Source organism: Physcomitrium patens, chromosome 23, assembly GCF_059467195.1.
Source record: "Physcomitrium patens ecotype Gransden chromosome 23, ASM5946719v1, whole genome shotgun sequence".
NCBI classification, from domain to species: Eukaryota; Viridiplantae; Streptophyta; class Bryopsida; order Funariales; family Funariaceae; genus Physcomitrium; species Physcomitrium patens.
The window spans coordinates 14,674,113-14,692,505 of record NC_143432.1 but is presented as its reverse complement, the minus strand read 5'-3'; positions in this window follow the sequence as shown (position 1 = coordinate 14,692,505).

The window sequence follows — 18,393 nt, the reverse complement described above, 5'->3', positions numbered from 1 at the left end:
TCAATCTAGTCCTAGCAAAAATAAGTTATTTTCTTAGATTGTCTGGTCTTTGTTGTTGTGATGTGGATTCTCCTAGATAAATTGATAAGATAAGTGATATTATTGTTTTCTAATGTGTCTATAAAAGATAGGACTGTTGTCATGTTATAATATAATTATATGATAAAAATATGAATAAAAATGATGTTATCATTTGTAAACTATCATCTTGGTTCAATAATAATGATAGATATTTAAACAAGGCTTATATAAAAGTCTTTTAGTTTATTTTTAAAAATTTTAATAGCTAGTAGATTAAAGATTAGTTAGCAAATTATCTTTTAGGTTGTAAAAAAATTCTACTAGTGCTTTAAAAAGGCCATAAATTAATAAAAATAAAATAGATTAAATAAATATTTAATATAGTTAAGTCTAAGATAAAATTAAAGATAGAATCGTACTAAAAAAACTCCTAAAAAAGATTGGATTGATATCCAAGGAACAACCATTTATAGGTCGAGATCAAAAACAGATCTCTATCCTTTAAAACAACTTCTTAGGGCAAAGTAAGGGAAATTTTAGAGATAGAAGAGTTGGATCAAAGAGCTCGCTTTGAGCTTCTTTTAAAGTTGTAAAGCTTATTTTATAGGTTTTGAGAAGATTTTGCAATTGTTGTGCAAAGCTAGGATTTGTGTTAATGACTTTGGATTTATGTAATGAAAATAAGGCTTATACTATTAGCTAGTTTGTGAGATGCATATGACATCTATAGTTTAAATTTTATTAATACATAGTTAAATAGGTGAGCTGATTGTGTGTAAACTTTTTTATTAGTCTTATGGTGCAATTGAGAGATATTCAATTATTAGTGCGAGGTACCAAAAGTTGATAGTTTAGGGAGAGATAGGATTTTTATGATATCTAAAGATCTACTTACTAGAACAAGAAGAAATTTGGCGTGATTTTAGTAGACTCATGTATAAACTATACACCAATTTGGAGGTAAAGTTAATGATTGAATACGGAGAAATTGTTGCTCAAACTTCATCATCAATCTTCAAGTTGGTAGCTGAGAGACACTAGCATGGTTTTTTTGCATTTTTTTCATAATTTGTAAGTTGAGTTAGATTGAAATTTTTTGAAAATATAGAAGATGTATTATTTCACTAATATAAAAAAATTTGTACTAATTGAATTATTAAATAAAAAATTATAGTAAGTTGAAGCTTATTACCTAAGATTAGGATTTAGAGAAAAAATTAGAAGTTATAAGAAAAAGTAAATAATAAGACAATTAGGATTTGTATTCACTTGAAGTAATTAAGAAGAATTTTTTTAATACTTTGCATTGGCTTTAAATCCTTTTATATTGGAATTCAATTTTTTTTTTTTTTTTTTAATGGTTGAAATCTATTAAGATTTCTTAAATAATTGCAACATATAACTTTACCTTCCACAATCAAGAGCTTGATGCATTTTTAAATAAGAAGACATATAATATGTCATTGTCTTTTTTTCCAATGAAAGTTTAAAGAGTCTATTTTGTCTCCTTTTGGATTTATATAAGGAAATATAAGAAAGAATTTAGAACTTTTTAAGACTTAGATTGGTTTGATAATTCACTTTAGATTTTCAAATTATACTTAGTAACTTTGATACTTCATCCAAAAAAAAAAAACAAATCCACTTACCTTCTCTAAATTCATAAAGTAGATTTAGTGAAATTAGTTGTCTTTGCTGTTGTATTATATTAATTAAGGCTTTTCATACTCCTTCTTTACTTAACATTAATTTGAAGTAATTTTTTAATTTTTACAAAATTTAAGAAGTTGTCATTTTTTCAAATATTATTATATAATTTCATACCTTGTTTATATAGTTATGCTGATTTTTGTTTAAAAAATTTGAGCCCAATGCCAATGAATTTTGGTTTGTTCCAAATGCTACAATTTTTTTTCTTTTTTTTAATAAGTGAGAGGTAGGTACAATACCTCAAGTAGAGATCTTTCCAAGCTAATATAATTTTATTCCATATCTTAGAACCTTTTTGATTTTGATGTTTAGATTTGATAAAAAATTCTGATTTTTGATGCTACCTCCTTTTTGCATATAATTGAAATGAACCAAGGTAGTGCATCAATAAGAAATGTAGATTTAAGTCTAATAGTTCTATTGCTTTGAAAATCCATTTGACTAGTAAGACAATAATCATACCTGCTAGATTTATGAGATTGATTCTTCTCTTGTAGATGGCTTGACAACATTGTAATCAAACTATCTTAATATGAGCCCTTTATGTTGTATCACTTGCTATGTAATTGCTAAGAAATGCTTTACTTTTGGAGATGCCTCTCTTTATCCTACCCCAAAGAGAGATGAAAAAAAAAATATTATGGAAAATAAGATTGTATTGATAATTATTCTTCTTTATATTGCATTAATCATACACAAGCTCTAATAGTTCAGTTTTGTGTTGATTTTTTGTTATAAAAAAGTGGAAAAATCTGCTGAAATTAATAAGAGTCCAAATAGTGCTTAGAAGCTTACTTACTTTATCATCTTCAAACCATGAAATGCCTAAATTACTTATCCATAATAGAAAAAAATTATGTATAATATTTTTTCAATGTCTATTTGATTAAGACCAATTCAAAATTAATCCAAATCTTAAGCAAAATATTTTTATGTAAATAACATGCTATATATTTTCTTCTTTACATAGCAAAGTTAAAGAAGTGTCATCTATATATTGTGCCATAATTTGTCATTAGTGGACTATAAGTAGTTGAATTTGTTTTACCATTCTAAACTTACTTCTTACATGATCATTGCATTAAGAAGATTTGCAACAACAAAAAATAATTATGGAGCAAGAGGATAACTTTACGGTTGTTTTAATAGAAAGAATTTGCCTCAAAAAAACATTGGGCCTCTAGTTGCTACTAATCTCTCAAAAAAATGACAAATTTATAAAATTCTAATATTAATCATAGCTCATCTTTAAGTAAATAATTACATCAAATATAAAAATCTAGAATTCATAAGTATTTCCATGATGTGATTAGATATTCTAAAATTACTTCTAATTTTATAGGAATTCTTTCCATATATGTATCACTCAATAACTTCTAATCTAATTGCCAAGTTGGATTTAATATTCTCCACAAGTTAATTTATATCTTTAACTATCTCCATACAAAAAATCAATTATAAATTCATTATAAGTATTTGGATATTGACTAATTTCTAGCAAGTACTACATATGTCAATTTTTAGGCACCTACATACTAATTCCATAATATTTCAAAAATCCAATGCTCAAATATCATGAATTTTTTATGTACAATTTTTAAACATAATCATCTATATTTGTAGAAATTTTTAGCTAAAATTTGTCCAAAAACTCAAGATATGGCCCTAATTGAAACCTCCATTAAAAAAAAAACTCCCTTACAAATCTCAATTTTGAAGTACTAACTTCTAGCCCAAAAGAAATATAGATGATTAAGAGCATCTATATCTGGATTACTATCTAAATCATATATTTCTTTCATCCAACTTCTGGTCCAAAAGACAAGCTTTTCAAATCCAACTTCCAAACTTCAAATCCAAACTTTTATAACATTTCATATTATTTTTATATAATATATTACTTTTTAGTATGATATTGTATCCTTCTTATTATATAAAAAGGTTCAAAGAGGACTCTATTAATCTTTATACAAGCTTTAGTATCATTAAATAGTATATAGAATATATTTTTTAATTCTTGAGAGAATCTCATAAATGTTATAGTAAGAAAGAAGAAGTCCTAATGAACCATATCATATGCTTTTAAAAAATCAAGTTTTACAAAGAAAAGTAGTTGCTTTGATTTCTCTACCTATACAATGATCTTATGTATCAATAAAATGTTGTTAAGAATGAATTGGTTGAATAAAAATGTAGATTTTTCTAAAATAATAAGATTCATAAGAATTGATTGGAATCTAAATTATAGTGCCTTTATATTTATTTTACATCCAACATTGACTAATGTGATTAGCTTCTAATTGGATAAATCATGTCTAATCTTTTCTTTATGAATCAATGCAATAAGCCCTTACATCACTTCTAGAGGGAGTTGCCTCCTTTAAAATGCTCTCTTCTATCATCACTACATAATTAAACCTCATTAAATTCCAAAATATCAAGCAAAATTCTATAATAATTCTATCTAAGCTAAAAAATTTATCTTTCTCCATATCTTCAAATGCTTATATAAATTCTACTAAAATAAAAGACTTAATCAATATAATGTTTTTTTCCAAGCTAAGCCAATCCATGACCTCAAGTAGAACATGGTCACTAATTCTTCTAAAAAAAAATGAAAAAGATCAATCTTTATAGATCTTATTATAGAAAATATGGTTCATGTGGCCAAATACCTTAAGGTGGCTATGTAGTTGTCTTCCCTTTTCTATAAATTCTATCATCTGTACCACAATTGAGTAGTGCTTGTGGATCCAAAAAAATTCAAATGAGCATTTATTGCCTTCACTCATCTATTTGAGATGGATTCAAATCTATTATCTGACTATTTTTTGATATTCCATCTACTTAAAATAATCAACACAAATGGCAAGTTAGGAGTGATGGACAACATCTTTGAGGTTACTTTGGAGGTTATCAACAACCATGGCTAGTTTCTTTTATAGATCTTTTTTCTTTTAGTTCTTAGTTGCAACTTTATTCATATATTAAATTTAGTAAAATTATACATAGTATCAAAGTCTGCTAAATCACAATAATGAGGGATTTAAGGATCACATCTTACAAATTTGATTTTAAATTATTGAATCTACAAGATGAGCAACATTCATCATATACATCAATTTCTTCTTTACATCAAATTTGACCTTCATCTTTCACTTCATTGCAAGGTGATTCAAATGCAAATTATTTCTTAAGATCATTTATTTAAAGTTTAATGTCATACTTGCATGAGAATTGAATACATACGTACAATCTAATTGAACTAGTATGCAAGTACTATTTCTTTACTTATTGTTCCAACTAAACTGTAAAATATGGGATGCGAAGAATTTTTTCTCAATTTGTAAGTAAATAATGAGGAAATAAAATAGTTACTTTTTTATTCTTGAAATCATTTTTTTTATAGATATTAGTTTTGTTATTCAATTACTCTATAAAATTATAATTATCCTTCAAAATTTATTTATAATATATAATTAGTATTTTTAGTAGTTCTTCTCAAAGCTTACATTATTTTTTAATCAAATAAGGATTGTAATATTTAAAATTAAAATATCAATTTTTTTTAATTCCTAAAACTTAATCTAGTGGACTTTCACAAATTGGGAGTAATTCATAGATGCTACAAAGTACAACATGCAAGGAGAAATCTACATCCTTCTCTCCCCTTACTATTGCTGATTCTTGTATCATCAATGGTTGTTGAAATAAAAGTAAAAGTAGAATAAGTTACCTTGTAGAGGATATTACTTTAAGTAAGTTATTAATGGTCAAAAGATTGATTCTTGATATATAGAAAGGAAATCCTATAGATATAGGTTGAGGTCAAGGACCAAGAGTGAAAGTCAAGAGGATAAAGTATTAATTAAGAAATATCCAAAGACTATGTATGAGTAATTAGTATATGGCATAGGATACCTTCAAGATTAGTGAGATGCCAAAAGGATCCTAGGACCATGTATACAAAAGTCAAAGAGTAGAAGTTATCTTTTTGAGCAGCAACTATTACCTATAAGTATTGGATGTTGAAAGTGAGACATATCTTACTCCATACTCTCTTTGTGTGCAACCTTGCTGATGCTAAGTGTTGTGACTTCAAAGTGCTTATTTTTCAATAGGTTATGGATCTACTCACCTTTAGTTGTTAATTTTGAAGTTCTTTGAAGTCTTTGTTGGTGTTAAGAATAGAACTTATGGTTGTTGTTGATATTAGGATTTGATATCTTCTAAACCTACTTTTGCATCTAATTGTTGATGTTGTTATTGCTCTTATTTGTTGTTAAGTGCATTCATAATCTTGGAGGTTTTTAGACACCTTAGATTGATGTTTTAGGACACTTGTGTTGTATTTCTTTGCTGAGTTTTATCATTTTTGTTCTAACTTTGTGCTTTTATGCACTAATCTCTTTAAGAGATCCACTTATTGTAATAAGAGGTGATTTGTAATGTTAGAAGTATTTTGTGAAAGAAGAGAGGTGATTAAAGAGAGGTAAAGCTTATACAAGAAGTTATGATAGAATATTAGACTTGCAAAAAGTCTTATAAATGAAGTTGAGAGTGATTGAAGAGTGTAAACAATAGTTTACTTATTAAGAGGGCATTCTGGATTTTTAAAGCAGCAACATCTTCTTGTTGATTTTGAGAGTTCATTCTTCCCTTTTATTGATTATTTTTAATACACTTCTTTTTTAGACATGGCTTCAAGTGACGGTGAAGAATTGAAAGTGATTGAGAAGTTTAGGAGTGACAACTTCTACCATTGGAAGAAAAAAATGGAACTTTTATTGGCTTTATTGGATCTTTGGAATATTGTTGATAAAAGTAAAGACCCTCTAAGTGACAATGCTGATGTGAAGGTGAAGAAGGAGTACAAACAACGTGAAAGGAAGGCTTTTGGCATGATTGCAACAAATCTTGATAATGTCAATTTTTCACACGTAATTGCTTGTACTGGACTAACAGAAGCGTAGAAGACTATTTGCAACATCTATGAGAGTAGAAACCTTGCTAACATTCTATGCACATGAAGGAAGTTCTTAATAGTAAAGATGGAAGAAGGAGATGATCTCATGGTTCATATCAACAAGATAAAAGCACTTACAAACCAACTAACAATTGTTGACACTCTAGTTGATGATAAAGAAATTATGTTGACATTACTCATGAGCCTTCCTCAGTCTTACAACTATCTCATTGTGGCATTAGAGTCCATCAACATGAAAGAGCTTATTGTGAACCATGTCACGTCAAGACTTGTCCATGAAGTAACTAAGAGGAAAGAAAAAGAGCATCAAAGTGAAGATTTGGCTCTATTCTTAAGACAAAGTAAAGGTAGCTATTCTCACCAACGTGATAGTTTAAAGAATAACATAAAAAATTACTATATTTGTAGAAAATCCGGTCACTTTGCTAGAAATTACTACAAAGCCAAGAAAAGAAATAGAGAGAATGGAAACAATGATTGTGATAACTTTGGTGAAGAAGACTATATTTTCATGGCAAGTGAAGGAGCTTCTATGGTTGCAATGTCTAAGTGGATTATAGATTCGGGTGCTACTAAGCACATGATACCATACAAGTATTCATTTGACATTGATGAAGAAATTCTAGCAACCAAAGTTTGTTTGGGAGATAATAGCATGGTACAAACCATTAGAATTGGCTCAATTATTGTGGACATTGTTGTGAAGGACTAAATGAAGAAGATCAGATTGAAGAGAGTCTTACATATGCCAAAGATGAAGAAGAACCTCCTTTCGGTGAACAAACTTATATCACATGGTTGTAAAGTTCAATTTGATATGAATGGATGTTTTGTGAAGACATTGGATGGACAACATGTTGCCAAAGGCCTTAGAGATGGAAATCTCTACTTCATCAATTGTAAGAAGGTGAATGAAATTGAAGTGGTGACATTTGTTGATTTTTCACAAGACTAAGACAAGTTTGAAATTTGGCATCAACAACTTTGTCATTTGAATGCCAAATGCATGAAAGAGCTTCAATCCATGGTAAGTGGCTTGAATCTTGGACATTTCAACCACAATGCTATGACACTTGCTTGTGAAGGTTGTATGCAAAGCAAATAACAAAAGGGTTCATTTCCAAATGGACTTACAATACGTGCAACCAAATTGTTGGAGATGGTTCATTCTAATGTTTGTGGACCAATGAAGATACCATCATTTGGAGGAACAAGGTACTTTGTCACATTCATTAATGATTTTTCAAGAAAAGTGTAGATTTACATCATTAAAGCTAAGAGTGAGTATTTTTTAAGGTCTAAAGAGTTTAAGGTTCTTGTAAAGAAACAATGTGAGTGTAAGATTAAAGTGTTGTAAGACAAACCTCTACTCCTTATATTCCACAACAAAATGGAGTTGCTAAAAGAGCAAATCACACCATTGTGGAGATAGCAAGGAGTATACTTCATGTACAACACCTAGGGCATGAATATTGGACTGAAGCCATGGTTACTTCACTGTACATAAGGGATAGATGCCTTATAAGTGCACTCACATCAATGACTTCCCAAGAAGCTTGGAGTGGCAAGAAACCTTATGTTTTATACATGAGGATCTTTGTAAGCATTGCTTATGCAAAGGTATCAGATTGCATGAGGTCCAAATTTGATACAAAGAGTACAAAATGTATATTTGTTGGATATTGTGAAGGTATAAAGGCATATAGACTATTATGTTTAGAAACCATGAAGATCATCAAAAGTCGTGATGTTGAGTTTTTGGAGCAAAAAAATACTTTTGAGCACTTGGAGATGTATCCAAGTAGGAGTAATGGTATGTTTGTAGACACATCATCAATTTCAGCAAAGAAAGAAGAAGAAGATGATGGTGACAATGAAGATGGAAGAAATACAAATCAAGGTGAAGTACCAAAGAATGTAGACTCTAGTGTACCTTCAATTATTAGAACCAGCAATGAATACAATGAAGATATTGATGGTAATAATAATAATGAGGAGTATCAACCTTTAAGTGAGAAAAGTCAAGTTTTAAGGAAGAAGAAGCTTGGAAGAGAGCATGAAGTGCCAGAAGATGATCTTCTCCAAATGAAAGGAGATATCCTTTGAAAGAAAGAAAACCACTTGATAAATGGTAGAAGGACCACATTTTTCTTCAAATAAGTGAAGAATATGCCAATATTTCTCTTCTTACTAATTCATTGAATTTGTGTGATGCAATGAAGTCCACGGATGCTATGAAGTAAAAAAATTCTATGGAAGAAGAATACAAATCACTCATAAATAATGGAACATGAGAATTGACTCAACTTCTATCAAATCAATCTTCAATTGGTTGTAAGTAGATATTTAGAACCAAAAAGGAAGCAATGGACAATATTATGAGATACAAGTCTAAATTGGTTGCCAAAGGCTACTAACAAGTTGTTGGTATTGATTTTAATGAAATATTTGCTCTTATGGCCAAATTCACCACCATTAGAACCATTGTGGCAATTGAGGCAACAATGGAATTGAAAATGCATCAAATGAATGTGAAGACAACATTCTTGAATAGAAGCTTGAAAGAAGACATCTACATGGATCAATTTCAAAGATTTGTACAAGAAAGCAATCAACATTTTGTTTATAAGTTGAAGAAATCTTTGTATGAATTCAAGAAATCTCCAAGGACATGGTACCAATGCATTGATACATTCTTTGTGAATGAAGGATTTGTAAGAAGTGAGGCTGATCATTCCTTGTATGTGATACAATCAAATGAGTTCATATTGATTGTCATCTTATATATAGATGATTTGATATTTTAACCAATACTATGAAGATGATGGATCAATTGAAGGTAAAGTTAGAAAAGAAGTATGAGATGAGTGATTTGGAAGAACTTTATTATTGTTTAGGAGTGGAATTTGTGAGAAATCGTATTAAGAAGACCATTACAATGAGCCAAAATAAGTACATTGAAGACGTATTGAAACGATTCAATATGGAGGAGTGTAAGCCTATTGGAACACCTTTGGAAGCCAATTTAAAGTTGATGAAGTTCATGAATGAAGAATTTATTGAAGTTAAAGGTTAAATGTAAGGAATTCTATACAAGGCAAAAATAGGCTCACTAATATATGCAATGGTTAGCACAAGGATGGATCTTGTATATGCGATGAGTGTTGTGAGCCAACACATGTCAAAGGCTGGATCAATCCATTGAGCAACTATCAAAAGGATCATGAGGTACTTAAAAGGCACTTTGAACTTCAAATTGTACCTTGGAGGTAATAACATTATTATGCATGGTTATTGTGATGCGGATTGGACTAGAGATGTAAATAATAGAAGATCAATAACATGATATGTATTTTTTGTTGGAATGGGAGCTATATCATGAAATTGAAAGAGACAACCAATAATTGCAAGGTCAACAATGGAGGTAGAGTATATGGCAGCAAGCCATGGCGCAATAGAGGCAATATGGCTAAGACAACTTTTGTAAGACATTAGAGATGTGAAAATGGAAGAAACTTCAATGGAGTGTGACAATCAAGGATGTTTTGTATTTGCAAAGAATTCCAAGCATCATTCAAGAACCAAGCACATTGACATTCAACATCACTTCATAAGAGAGAAGATTGAAATGAGAGTGATTGATATGAAGTATTGTACAATGGAAGACATGCTTGTTGATTTGTTAATAAAGGCATTACTAAAGGATAGGCACCACATGTTGACAAAGGTATTAGGATTGAAAGTCTTTTGACCAATATCAAAATGAGAGTGTTGAAATAAAAATAAAAGTAGAATAAGTTATCTAGTAGAAGCTATTACCTTAGATAAGTTGCTAATGGTCAAAGGACCGACTCTTGGTATATAAAAAGGAAATCTTATGGATATAGGTCGATGTTAAGGACCAAGAGTCAAAATAAAGAGGATAAAGTATTAACTTCGAAATATTCAAAGACTAGATAAAAAGAATTAGTGCATGGCATAGGATATTCTTGAGATTAGTAAGATGCCAAAAGGATCCTAAAACCTTGTGTACAAAAGTCAAAGAATGAAAGTTATCTTTTTAGGCAGCAATCACTATCTATAAGTATTGGATATTGGAAGTGAGATATATCTTACTCCATACTCTCTTTGTGTGTAACCTTGCTTATGCTAAGTATTGTAACTTCAAAATCCTAATTTTTCAATAATAATTGTATATTATCTCAATTTCTTAGCCAAAGAAGCCCACCTCTAACCAAAAATGGTTTTGGATTGCTACTAACTTTGTGCCTTTTAATCTATATATTTAGATGTAAATCAAATTTATTTTATTCATATATCTTTTGAAGTAGTTTTATACAACCTTAAATTTATCTCAGTCATTTAAACCTTACACATTTTATATTAATATTGAGATTTTTATTAATTAAAATAAAAAAAGATATTTTTTATCTTAATTGTTACTCTCATTAAGTTTCAAGAATAGATGGCTCATTTTTCTTTACTTGTTGAAGTATAGAGAGCATTGGTATCTTAAAAAACTTAGTCATTAGTTTTGTCTTACTAACAACTTTATTGATAATCAATTGTTGGTGAAGGAGTTTGTTTGCTTAGCAAAAATTTCTTATCCTTGTAGCTACTTGGTAAATATTGGAGTTAGATAGTTAGTTAATTCCCAACTTGTGCACCTCAATGGACAACTAGTAATATTGAAAGATTAGAGGGTCTCTTTGGACCTCACTTCATTTTTTCTTGGGTTAAACAAGCGAGGTCTTGATTATGCCATATATATTATTACAATATGTACATGCTGAAATGGATTACAAAATAAGGTCTTTGTTAGGGTCTATATTTGATTAGACAACCTTAAATTCAAATAATATTCTTGATTGTTTCTATGTAAATAGTCTTAGCAAGAGAATTAGTATGTTTCTTCTTTCTATCTTGTTTAAAGCTGGCTCTTTCTCAACTAAATCCATCTAGATTAAAGTTAGAAGAAGGCTCAATTTTTTTTAAAGATTTACCTTGAACTGGATCAAAGTAACTTTTTGTAATACTCTTTACTAACTTTTGATCTTTTGTAGATGCAAGGATTGTGATTTAGTACAATTAGAAAGGGTAGTTGTATGTCCTCTATTTGACTTGTTTGTTTCCACTATTAGAGATATATGCATGAAATTAATCTTTTCTAGTAGTGCAAGTGTTACTTCTCTATCTAAATTCTTGTGTTGCCAATTAATTTAGTCATTTTGCATCTTAATAAAATCATTGATATTAAAAAATTCATTAATATTTGATGATGATTTTCAACATCTATCTTCTTTGCGGCTATGCCATATCACCTACTTACAATATTTTATTTCAAATTCTTAGAGTACACTCTATCTTTGCTAATCTTATTTTTTTAATTATAATTGTGTTCATTTCTTCTCATCAAATTGTTGCAACTAGTGACAAAACTAATTATTGGAGTCTCTCCTATCAACTTTGCTATTCTTTACGCATTTAGAATCAACAATAGTACCAAATCTTTTTGGTTAGAAGAGATGGTTTCTTCCTATGAATTCAATTTTTCTTACTTGTTTGTATATTTTCTTAGCAGTATTGTTCAAGGTTGTATGACTCCTGGTTCAACTTGCTACTAGTGTTGGATTGCTAAACACTCTTATATCAAGTGCAAAATTGATAAACAATATCTGTATCATATTGATAAATTATTATTATCTACTTGAATTTTTGTAGTCATATCAATAATAGGGTTAAAAGTATCAATTATAATTTATATAAGCTGCCGTTTGTCAAAGTAATATAGAACTTTTTATATGCCCCTACTTGACTACATTTGTCTCTTTTCAAGATTAGCTTAAGACTTTGTACAACGTCTCTAGCATTATTCAAAAATTTATCTAGAATTGATTTGAATATAATCTCTATTAATATTTTTATGCTAGAAAGGTGGCTTGGACTGAATCCCGTTATCCATGATTAAAAATGCATGTGCTCCACTATGAAATATATAAGGTTCATATAAGAATCTTCTAAGATGTAGCTTTGTTCTTGCTCATTAATTAAAAAAACCTATACTCAAGCTCTCGATTGAATTGCACATCATTTTCTACCTCTATTCTTAGCTGCCCAAGTTAGATTTGTAAGTTTTTGTTAAGAAATTGTCATTTGACAATATAGACAATGATGATGCATCACTATAAGTGATTTATTTTTGCCTTTATTTTTTTCTCTTCTCAATCATACAAATATTTAATAAAAAAACTAATACTATTGTGGAATAAGTCCTCAAAAAGAACTTTACTTGGAGTTGTGCAAGTTGGATTGATGGATGCAAACTTGCTTAGACTTATTGTTGTCGCTACTTGTAGTTATTAACCCTCTCTCTACTTGATTATGCTTACATGCAATTTCCACCTGCCTTCTCTCCTTTGAGGTAGTAGGTGCCATTGGAGCATGATCCATTCTCACGTTGAGTACCTCCGCATACAAAACCATGTTGAGTACTAACTATAAGGATCCTGTCAAATCACTCGTGGAACCAATTCAGAGTAATCCTAGTAAAAATCCTAATTACATTGTAGTTCCACCACAGTGTTACCCTCTGTTTTGCGATGTGAATGACAAAGAGATCAGTGAGAGGTTAAGTGCCCCCTAACTACTGTGTTTGAACAGTTACTTAATCATAGGATAAAATGAAAGCAGTGCTCCTACTCTTGAATGCTCCTCATGCTACAGAGCCGGGTGTTCCGGAGCTTCGTCTCATCCCTAATTCTAGGTTATTGAGATAATGCCAGTTCATAGTTTTTGTTTCACACACCTGGGCGGACATGTCTGGGATATTGAAAATTATTCTTATGCAACGGAGAACAATCTCTATTTGTGTCGACAAACCAAAAAACAAAAAAAAAACACGCACATATAAAAAGGACGAAAACGAACACCTGTGTGATTCTTCGGCACGGTTCCCAAATTATTAAAAAGAAATAAAAGCAAACTGTGTCATCGGATTCCAAAGCCACCAGTGACAAGACCAACAGCCAAAAATCAGAGATATGCATGGACTGCATGAGAAGTCCACCAGAGAACGTCATTACTGTTTCCGGCGGCAAAAACAGCGAATCAGTCAAAGGGAAATTGGAACACGTTCAGCGAATGGAACGCAAGCGCACGCGTGCTTTCCATTCGGGTCAGAAAACCAGCTCTGAATCCGCATTCTGAATATGGGGTTCTTTGTCGAGGGGTGAGGTTCGGAGTGCCTGTGGGGACACGGTGCCTGTGACGACTGCAGCGTGCGAAGCGTACCCAAATAGGCAAGTAGACGCCATGCGTAGATGATGCAAAGTCGTCGCAAAAGCGGACCATTTAGTCCACAAAAGCCTCGAAAAGGATGCTGCAAAGTACGCCGCGCTCACTTGCTCCACTTCGCCGACACCGTCGAAGTCGTCACACGGCTTTCGGGCTCCACCACTCCCTCGCCGAACGGATGGTGGATGGATGTGTCAACGAACGGATTTAAATCGGTATTCGTTTGGATGTGGATGAAGATTGATGACGATGGAACCGGACGGGTATGTTCAACGATACCCGCCAAACATTGCCTCCCATTTTGGGTGCACGTTTCTTACCCTAATTTTATCTTTTAAATTTTTAAGATTTATTTTTATTGTAGTTTAAACATATTTTTTACATAACATAAACTTAGGTCAGTTCATTTCTAGACTTAACTATTAGTTTAATTTAATAAAATATTGACTATGTTAATAACTAATTTATATTTTTATGAATTATCAAAGCAGATTTATTTGCATGTTGGCTTAAGATTTGTTGTCTTTATATTTAGATGAAATCATTTCTTTTATTCTTTTATATTTTATTACAATTTTATTTGTCTGACTAAACACTAATTCAACAATGAAGAATAAAAACACCTTTGTTTGACTCTTCTTTGAAACAAAAATGTTTTTGATTAAATCTCCATACATCTATATGTATGTATGTATGTATGTATGTATATATATATATATATATATATATTTTTTTTTTTTTTCTTTTATTCTATAATTTTTTTTTCTTAATTATAGAGCTATTTAGGTTTAATTTTATTTCTTTAGTAATTTTAGAAGAAATTGTTTCTACCATTGAATTCAAAGCTAAAGTGTCAATTATAGTATGGTTTTGCATTAAATAGAAGTTGATACAAAAATCTATACAAAGGCTTTTAAAATCCTCCAGCTTGCATTTTTAAGCTCTAATATCATTTTTAATTTCAATAATTTAGATTTTAAAATATTTTCTTTTGACAAAATTTTAAAAATATTAAGTCTAATTTTTATTTTGTATCTTTTACCTAAATAAAGATCCTTATCTTATTCTTGTGTTTTTTATTCTTTTTATTTTCCAAATTTTATTTAAATTTATTTAAGATTTTTATTATTTTTATCATTGAAGAAATTATCCAACCTCATGATAACCTTGATTCTATCTTTTTTATTATCTTATATTTTTTTTTGATAGCTACTTATTAAAAAACTATTTTCTATATGGATTCTAGCATTGATTAGATTCTATGTTTTTCTTTTTCTTTTTCTTTTTCTTTTACTGCTCTTCTACAATTGTAGGACTTAACTTCTTTATTCTATGTCATACTTCATTTTCTTTTAATAATTAATAATATCCATATTTTAATATTTTTTTATTATATCTTCTTATAATCGTCTCTATTTGTCATATTTCTTTTTATGCACATATATTTTTTTCGTATAAAATATTCTCATATAAAAACTTAAAGATAATTTAAAGGATTTTTTGTTAATTCAAGTGTCCATATTATTAATCATGTGTTTAATATTTATAAAAATAAAAATATATAACCTCTATTTTTTTGAAGTCCATTCTATGTATAGATATTTTTATACATTAAAAATAGCTTCTATTTGATTCAATAGGAAAAAAAAGCTATTAGCCACTAACTTGAAAATAAATTGTAATGGTATATTACTATAGTTATGTTGTTAAAGTCCTTTCTTATTTTATGTCATGATAAATGGTAGCTATTAGTAGTCTATATTAATATACTCTTATTCTTCCTTGCTAACACCATTTCATCTAATTTCTTTAACCTTCTTTATAATTCTACTTAGATTTATTATCTCCATTTTCTTCTCAAGTTTATGTGATCTAATTGCCTCTAATTGTTTTGTCTCTTTTTTCAACATCACTCAAATCTTATTTTATTGAACTTATTCTAATTATTTTTATTATTAATTTCTTATCCAAAGATACATTATATTAAGATATTTTGCCTATTAGTTCTTACATTATATAACATCGTTATTTTTTCTCTCAAGCTTTTTGTAGCTATGAATGGTAGAAGTATATAGTATATTATAGATTAGGTGGTTGGAGCCAATTTTATCAAATTCTTTGGTAGGCATTGTTTTTATTTTTTAAAAAACGTTTTTTAGATGTAAGTAGAAATTGTATATTACAATTGATATCAACAAAAAAAATTACAACTTTATTATCTCTTTCTATTCTTCTTATTTTTCTTATTGCTTATAGATTTTAATTTATATATATATATATATATTTTTTTTTTACTTAGATTTTTTTTTAGATTCACTTTTTTCTATTTAAGTTTAAAAAAGAGCTTGTTGAAGAACATCTTTTAGGCGTCTTACATATATCATAGAAGAATTGCTCTAATTGACTTAAAGATTTTAATTCTTTGTATTTTTTTTGTTAGTTGAGGTTGATGTTTTGTATCCAATAATACTTCTCTATAAAGTAATTCATAAGGCATGTGCACAATATGTTTAAAGAACCTTAGTATTTTATAATTATATGAAGAGAAGCCAAGCTTAAGATAATAGATATTATTTTTTGTATTACTTCTAATGATTATTGATTGAAGAGGTTTTATTTTTTATTTTTTTTCAACTATTCTACTTAATAAGTTGGTCTAATTTTCCTTTTAGTTTTCTTAATACATTATTTTTAATCTTTTCTATGTATATATTTTTTTATTATTTATTCTCTTACTAGATCCAAGCATGTGTAGTTTATTAGGATTTTTTATTTTTAAAAAACCTTTTAGTCAATTGCCAACTCTATTTCTTCCAAACCAATTATTACACTTCTTTTGAATTTATTTTATTTTTATATAAAAAATTATAGGTTTACTTGTGGTTATTATAAAAAGTAAGGTAGTATCCTAATCTTATGTCAATCAGAACTTATTGTTTGTTCTTGTTTGGTTTTAATTTTTAATTTTTAATTTTTTTTTTCCTTTTTTGCTAGCTTAAAATACATGAGCATGCAACATTTATACTACTAGTTAGCCTAGACATGCATTTAAGCTTCCATTTGCACTTTCTTGCATTCCATTGTTTCCATAGGTTTAATTATCATTTTTATATTGCACAATCTTTCTAACCAACTTGGATTATCTTGTTAATCTATCTCATTATTTCTTATTTTTTTATTCCTTTTTCATTTCTATCACTTTTCTACTTGCTTATTATTATAATTTTGATAAGCTTGGTAGATACTACAAATGTGAAGGACAGTAACTAGAACCAACAAATATTATGTTTATGGTTATGTTTCCTTCTAAGTTAATTTGAGTGTTTGTAAATGGGCTCTAGTAAGTTCATTTTAATGAGGAGAAGGTACTAAATGCATGATAGAGCCAAAAAGATGCATTTGAAAAATGTATTCAGGAATTTTGAGGAATAGTGGTTTTATATTGAAATCACACAAAAGAACATCAAATTGTGAATTGGGAGCTCACAAATATTGTTGTGAAACAATTTAAACCAACATATATACTTACTATAGTCTAACTAAAAGACACATTCATTCAGATTAAAGATACAAATGCACGTTATAATCACACATTTGAATGTTACTTTTAGCTTTTGAAAAAATAAAATAACAAAAATTACATATATATATATATATATATATATATATTTATTTATTTTATTTTTCTGAAAATTTGAAATCTTTGCTTAAGTATATTCTACAAAAAAAATCGTACAAGTATTCAAATAAATACTCATTGCAAAATTAACATGAGTGAAGACTTATATATATATATATATATATATCAGTTATCTGAGCTGTAAAATTAGAATTCAACTACAACAAGCATTGAGTTGACATGTCATTTGATTCAAAATCTGGATAAACGGTTTTGAAGACATGCATTTGGAACCTTGACTTTTGTAATCAGTATAAAGACTCTTGATACAATTGTAGTAGGCAATTCTTTAAATAATTAACATACAGAAAATTCTCAGTGTTTTGTAAGATATATTAGATATTTTAGTTACATTAAAATATTATGGCACCATAATTTGACTTTTAATTTTGATTGTATAAATTATGGTACCATCATTTTATGGCTATAACACGTTGAAGCCTGACCAGTATTTGAGTTATTTAAACTGAAAGTTAAGCTTGACTATCAGTTTAAAATATATAAAACAGCTAAATATATATATATATATATATATATGAAGATTTTGTTAAAATCAAACAGATTTTGGAAGTTAACATACTAATAGAACGTCAGAATTGGCTTAGGATTAGCATTTAGCATGCAAGAATTGAATATACAATGTTTGATCTGTCATATAACTGAACAGATTATTTTATTTGTAATATGAACGGAATAAAATAAG